Below are 7,375 nucleotides of genomic sequence, written 5' to 3' on the forward strand. Positions count from 1 at the left end.
AGTAGCTGTTCGAATTCTGTGGCCAGGAGGTGACTGCCACCTAGGTGTACAACCACCTTAGGAAGTGGAGATCTTGATGGATTGAAATGTCCAAGCTCAGAGACCTTAGTGGCGCTTCATGGGATCAGAACACTTGCTCGATTGTTCTGGAGGAAGAGGCACTACACTGGACATATCGCGGTTAGCTCTCTGCCCCCTTGTTTCACTGACTAGCATTGCCTACTCGCGAGTAACAATGCTTATGCTTCTTTCTTAGGACTGATGCGGCATGAACTACGTCGGTATTTCCCCCACTAGTAGAAAAGGGCTTTGGTTGAGGCCAGGATAAGGGCATTAAACCCGGTTCACTCACGAACCGGGACCAAAGGGTGCATCAGTCCCGATTTATGAGGCCAGGATACCGGCCGGGCCTCGGGGGCCATTGGTCCCGATTCGTCTGACAATTTTTGTCCCGGTTCCAGACACGAACCGGGACTAATGGGCCTCGCTCCAGGCCCAGCACCTTTAGTCCCAGTTGGTGGCTAGAACTGGGACCAAAGGTTGTCCTTTAGTCCCGGTTTTAGCCACAAACCGGGACTAAAGAGAAGCCTATATATATACCCCCGCCCCTGCCCAATCAGTGCTCTGTTTTTTGGCCGGCTATGTGCGAGAGGTGTGTTGCTCTAGCTCTCACTCCTATGCACATGAGGTGTTCGATGAAATGCCTGAGCCACACTTAAGCTTTCTCCTCTCCAAGCTCCTTGTCCAAGCTCCATTTTCCTCAAGTTTTGTCTAGGTTTGCCGGTCCGTCCTGTCCCGTCCCCATCCTCACCGCCGTCGATCACCTGGGCCGATCTCGTCGCCGGCACCACCGTGGTGAGCCTCTTGTTCTTATCTTCTTTCTAAAATAAAAAAAATTCTTACTTATATGATTTAGATAGATACTTGTATAATTTTCTTACTTTTATTATTGTTTGTTATTATATAGTGCCATGGTTTTGGTATCCGCCCCCGTCAACCCTTGTCCTGTCTATGATTCGGATGTGGTATATTATCTTTTATAATTATTTATTTCATTTAGTGTTTATGACAATTATGCCGACCAACATGACATAGATGTTTTTATCTAGGAGGTATGTGAACCGGAAATTCCAACCGACCCTCTTGTCGAGAGGTTAAATTTAGTTGAAAAAGAAAACAATAACTTGAAGAAAAAATTGAAAAAAATTGAGGAGGAGAAGATGAAATTGGAGTTGCATGTTGCGAATGTCATCGATGATCACAAGATCAAGATGGATGCAATGTTCTTGAAGATTAGAAAGATTAGAAAATATGCCATTCATACCGAGGCTTGGTATCATTATGCCATTGGATCAATTGTTACCTTAGTTGCGATTATGATCGCATTTGTTGTTGCGATTATACCGTTGAAGTGTCTTGTTGCCAGTTTTGTTCTTTCGTCTCGTTGAAGTGTTCTGGCATCCTTGTGACGTAGTCACGCGTGTCTGGCCAGACGATGATGGATGCCATCACACTGAGAGGGCCCTAAGAATATCTCTCCATTGTCCGAGGAGCAAATCTCACTCTCGAGCTATCCAGTCCCCTGTCAAACTTTCTGATGAACTTGTAAGTTGTCGTTATGATCACCTAATTATAGATGATGTTTGAGCAACCCCTGTCGTGGTTCTAAGTCTGACAGTAGTGTAGGGGGGTACTAATGGAGAGGCAAGATCCTAGCTATGGAGTAGTTGTATACGCAAGGGATTTACGAGTTCAGGCCCTTCTCGGAGGAAGTAACAGCCCTACGTCTCGGAGCCCAGAGGCGGCCGACTGGATTATATGCGTATGAGTTACAGGGGTGCGAACCCTTTACTCTGAGGAGGGGATGGCTTATATAGAGTTCGCCATACCCCTCCGGCCCTCAGTTATGCAGGGTTTAAGATACATTAAGATCGGGCGTTACTGGTAACGCTACAAATAAAGTGCTATGATGACCATAAAAGCTACTTAATGACCGACCGTTTGCGTGCAGAGTGACTTTAGATCTCCTGGGCGTCGAGTGGTTGGCTTCATGGTCGAATGGTTGGCTTCATGGTCGAGTGTCTTCGAGTCTGTCGAGTGGAACACTTCCGAGTCGATTGACGGGTGGTTTCTTCTAGAGATGTCCTTGGGTAGGGTAGTTTGGACAGGTCCATGACCCTACCCTAGGTACATAGCTTCATCATTAGCCCCTAAATGGATAGAGGTTTGAGCGGGGAAGGAGTTGAGAACTCTTCTGACCCATTTCTCATGCTGTGAGTGTATCTGGCTCTGGATCCAAGAACTTAGGTAACGTCACCAACTTTTTTTCGGTCGCCTTGATCCATTCTTGGTTTTAGTCGAGTGAGTTTCTTTACTTGAAAAGTTCCGAGTGACGGTGTGGAGGAGATCCCCCGTCTGACAAGTTGTTCTGCTGCTCGCGGATTTTGTGGGATTCAAATTTTGGGAAGCGCACGGGGCGGAGCGAAGCCGCAGTAATCGGATGGGATAAGGCAGGGTCGCCTCGATCTCTGCGCCACCTTTTTCGCCGCGCGTGACTGTTGCGAGATTTGACAGGATCGTCCGGGCCTACATGTCAGTCACTCGGAAGCATCCTCATATAAGGCGTCGGAGGGGTTTTTTGAATAGTGCGTTCTCATTTCCTCCTCTCTTCTCCAGACTTATCCGCCGCGTTCGCTTCCTCCTCAGCGTCGCTGCCCTGTGCGCGTCCCGCCAGCGACGATGGTGAAAGAGAAGACGGCGGCCCTGGAGCGGGCGAAGAAAGCGACGACGAAGGTGAAGGGAAGGGCGACTAGTCGAGGCGGATCTTCATCAAGGGCCGGCCTGCCGCAGGGCTGGATCCAGGGCGACTGGATCCGCTCGACGATTAGTCAAGCAGATCTTAACGACCTGGCCGACGAAGGACTGATCCCCCATGGATCGGCACGGCTCCCAAGGAAGGAGTCTGAGCCGCAACCTTAGGAGGGTGAGTGCGTTCTCTTGGCCACCCATGTCGACCGTGGGTTTTCTTTGCCGCCTCACCCTTTCTTTCGGGGATTTCTGAATTTCTTTGGGGCGCAATTCCACCACTTCACACCCAACACCATCGTGTACCTCGCTGCTTTCGTGTCTTTGTGCGAGAATTTCTTGGGTTGCCGGCCTCATTGGGGTCTTTTCAAGCACATCTTCACCTGTCGCTCCCAAACGGTGAAAAAGGCCAATCCGAGTGACGAGAGAACACAAGTGATTCAGATGTGTGGGGGTCTTGGGGTTCAAATGAGAGGGAAAAGCTCTTTTCCGGCCATGGTCCTACCCGACTCGGTCCGTGGATGGCAGTCGACCTGGTTCTACTGCAAAGACCAGCCGACGCCAGGGCAGTCGACTGGACTCCCTCCTTTTTCCATGGAACGAGTGAGGAAGCCTTCCTCTTTGAAGGTGATCCCGGAAGAGAAGGCGCAGGTTAAGGTGCTGGTCGAGCGTGTCGTCCAGCTTATCTGTGACGGGTGACCGGCATGGACCTCTTGGAGGTCTTCCTCCGATGACGCATCCAGCCGCTTCAAGCTCGAGACCATCCGATGTGGTTGTATTCTGGCACTGAGGACACCACTCGGATCCACCCGGAGGAGATTGATGATGCCACGCTGGAGAGGTGGATGGCGAGCATCACAGGGAACAAAGACAACCCCCGAGGATCCAGGAGGATTCCTCCGCTCGACCAATCATACGAAGTAGACAAGGTCCATTTCTGCATCTTTGACTGTGATCCTGCTTTCTTCATTCTGTTTGCTCAAAATCAGTCGACTGACTTCTGCCCTGTTTGTTGTCTTCTAGGCCACGACTGAGATGTACTCGATGCCCAACGGGGCGCAAGAATAGGCTGAGGAGGGAGAGGCGAGTGGAGGTGAAATCGAGGAGGAGTGGCAATCTGATGGTGAGGGGGAAGAGGATAACAACGGCTCCAGCAAAGAGGAGGAGGAGGAGGAGGTCGACCCTCCTCGCACGGAAAGGCGATCCAAGCTTATCCACGACCCCGCGAGTGAGCGTGGCAAAGCGGCCGCGCCTGTTGTGCAGTCGTCCAAACGCCCTCGGACGGCTTCTCCGGCGCCGACTGAAAAAGCGCCGAAGCATCCACGGGCGGCGTCATCAAAGCCGCCGAAGGCCTTGCCCAAGATGAGAATGGCCATCCCTACAATTTCCGAGTAACAGCAGAACTTGTGTCTTCTCGTTTAGCACGGTCGAACTCTTGGTTGACTCATTGATTAACCGACTGGTTTCTGAAACCTGCAGTGCTGCTACCTCCGAGACCTCCGCCAAGAACGAAGACCAGGAAATGGAAGACGCTACCACCTCCAACCTTGGTACGATCTCTGTAGTTTCACTTTTGGTCGATTGGATTTTCGATTTCAACTTTGGATTTTTCATGTAGTTCCCCCTCATATCATCGATCTCCCTGATGATGACGACGAGGTGCCCCTGAGGGCGAGGAGGAATAAAAAGGTGCCGGCTGGCAAGGCTACCCAGATTGCATCAGTGCCTGAGACATCGGTTCAAGAGGGTGGCGATGTCACTCAGCATTCCGTGTCCTTCGCTGTGCCGCTGACGAGTGCTCGGCCTTCGTCATCGACTATTGACCCGCCCTCCCTTTTTGCCACACACCACGTCCCAGAGGACCAAGCGGGTGCTGCTAAGGAGGCTATACGCCAGGCGGGGATCATGATGGAGCAGGTGAAGGCGATCCGGGAAGCCAGCCAAGCGGCCTATGATGCTAGCTCAGCCCTTCAGAGCAACGTCTAGGTTAGTTGGTCACCGCTTGTTCTGTTAGGATATGCTATCTAAAGACTTTCTTTCCGAAGATCTTTGCATCTGTACACCCAATGGGTGTGTCGGTTGAATTTTTGGATTGGTGGGGGCACGCTGAGTGCACCCACTAGGTGTAGTCCCCGAGACTATGGTGGACTGCTGGCAGTCGACTGTAGTCTTCGTATTTAAAATTTCTTCACTCCAACTCTTTTCTTCCGACTGATCGGACCAAGTCAAATGGAATCTTGGAACCGGTGGGGGCACATTGAGTGCACCCACTGGGTGTAGTCCCCGAGACTATGGTGGACTACTGGCAGTCGACTGTAGTCTGAAGAACCTGTTTTTTTGGTAGATCATGATGAGAGCAAGGCTGACTGCTGGTAGTTAGCTATAGAGCTATAGTTTTAGGATCATAACCTCTTTGTCTCTTTTGGGCCGACTGATCGGACCAAGTTTGGTAGAACCAGTGGGGGCACGCTGAGTGCACCCATTGGGTGTAGTCCCCGAGACTACTGTTGAATATTTTGATTCGACTGTAGTCTTAGAAATGTTACGGTTTTTCTCTTAGTCACTCGGAAGCAACCTCTCTTTGATGTCTATCGACTGACTCTTCGCAGAAATCTTGCGAACTTGTGGCTCGTTATACTGAGTTGGAAAACAAACATATCCAGCTCGACCATGACTTGAAGCTTGTTAAGGAGAACTTTCAGAAGGCGAAGGACGAGGCAAAAGGTATGATTGGCGAGAACTTGACGACTGTCTTTATCTTTCTGCCCATTCTTGATTCTGATCTTATTGTCGCTTTGCAGATAAAACGAAGGAGGCTCTGAAGAAGAAGGACCATGACCTTGCCGAGGCGCAGAAGGCGGCTTTGGACAAAATGAAGCTTGCGGAAGAAAAACTGGCTTCAGTCGGTAAACTTGAAGAGGAGAACGCCAATCTGAAAGCTGCCTTCGACGCGGCCAACAAGGAGGTCAGTCGTCTGAAGAAAGATAAGATAGCTTTGAGTGACAAGGCTAGTGAACCGGTGGGGAAGAAGAACGATCTGGAGGCTTATATGGGAGGGCTCGCCAAGAAGTTATTCATCATGCTTGAGGGTAATCTCTCCTACCCGACTGACTAGTTATCGTCGACTCATCATAGAACTGCTGGTTTATCTTTGAATTGTGTTTGCAGAGTTCTGCCAAAACTTCGAGGAGGAGACCAGCCGAGTGGAGACAGGCTTGGACCCCATTAATTCTCCTGTGAAGGATGAAACTGCCATGAACGTGCTCCGACTGGAGTCTCACGTTGCTGGTGTGGTTGACTACCTCGCTCGACTGAAGGTTGCCGCGTCGCGAATCGACACGACACTCTGGCCGGGAGAGACGCTTCAAAATGACCTCGAGTCTCTAATGACTCGACTGAATGAAGTTCCAGGTCGAGTGCAAGAATGGAAGAAGTCTTCTGCCAGGTGTGGTGCTGATGTTGCTCTATCCCTGGTCCGTGTTCACTGCAAGGATGCGCGAGAGGACAAGCTGGCGTCTCTCAAAGTGGCCAACACCAAGAAGCATGACTTCCAATCTTTCATGGAGACCTTCATTGCTGCTGCCACTCGGATTGCTGATGGAATCGACCAGGACCAGTTTGTCGCGCCTTCCAGTCCTCCACCCGAGGAGTAAGAAAAACTTCTATGCTTCGCCTTAAATTTGCCTTGGAATGCCGAGTGGTTTTGTAACCGATAAACTTTTACAGGCTTGATGCCTGAGCACTTCTGAACTCGTAGGATGTTATCTGAACTTGGCTTATCGTTGAATATGCTTGCATTTGCCTTCGAGCGAACTTTGTTCTTCACTCAGAATATACTTTAATGCTTGAGACGCAGCCCTGAGGTGGAGAATCCAGTCGACATGCTCTTCATCGCTCTTGCAGGTAAGGATGGACCATAGATTGCAGTCGACCTGCGTCCTTATAGAGCGCATGTTGTATTTGTGGCTTAGCTCCGAAGGAGTAGGTAGTAGTCGACCCGCACCTCGTCGTCCTTGCAGAGCACACATTGTATTTGTGGCGTAGCTCCGAAGGAGAAGGTAGCAGTCGACCTGCACCTCGTCGTCCTTGCAGAGCACACATTGTATTTGTGGCGTTGCTCCGAAGGAGAAGGTAGCAGTCGACCTGCACCTCGTCATCCTTACAGAGCGCATGTTGTATTTGTGGCGTAGCTCCGAAGGAGAAGGTAGCAGTCGACCTGCACCTTGTCGTCCTTGCAGATCGGAATGGATTTCATACTTAGGAGAGTACTGGACTGCCGCTAAGCCCCCGAGTGGAGGGTTTGCTCTCCACTCGGTAGGATTTTCAAATACTTAGGCGAGTACTGGACTGCAGGTAAGCCTCCGAGTGGGAGGTTTGCTCTCCACTCGGTAGGATTTTCAAATACTTAGACGAGTACTGGACTGCAGCTAAGCCCTCGAGTGGGAGGTTTTCTCTCCACTCGGTAGGATTTTCAAATACTTAGGCGAGTACTGGACTGCAGCTAAGCCCCCGAGTGGGAGGTTTGCTCTCCACTCGGTAGGATTTTCAAATACTTAGGCGAGTACTGGAC

The sequence above is a fragment of the Triticum dicoccoides genome, chromosome 1B (genome assembly GCF_002162155.2).
Source record: "Triticum dicoccoides isolate Atlit2015 ecotype Zavitan chromosome 1B, WEW_v2.0, whole genome shotgun sequence".
Taxonomy (NCBI): domain Eukaryota; kingdom Viridiplantae; phylum Streptophyta; class Magnoliopsida; order Poales; family Poaceae; genus Triticum; species Triticum dicoccoides.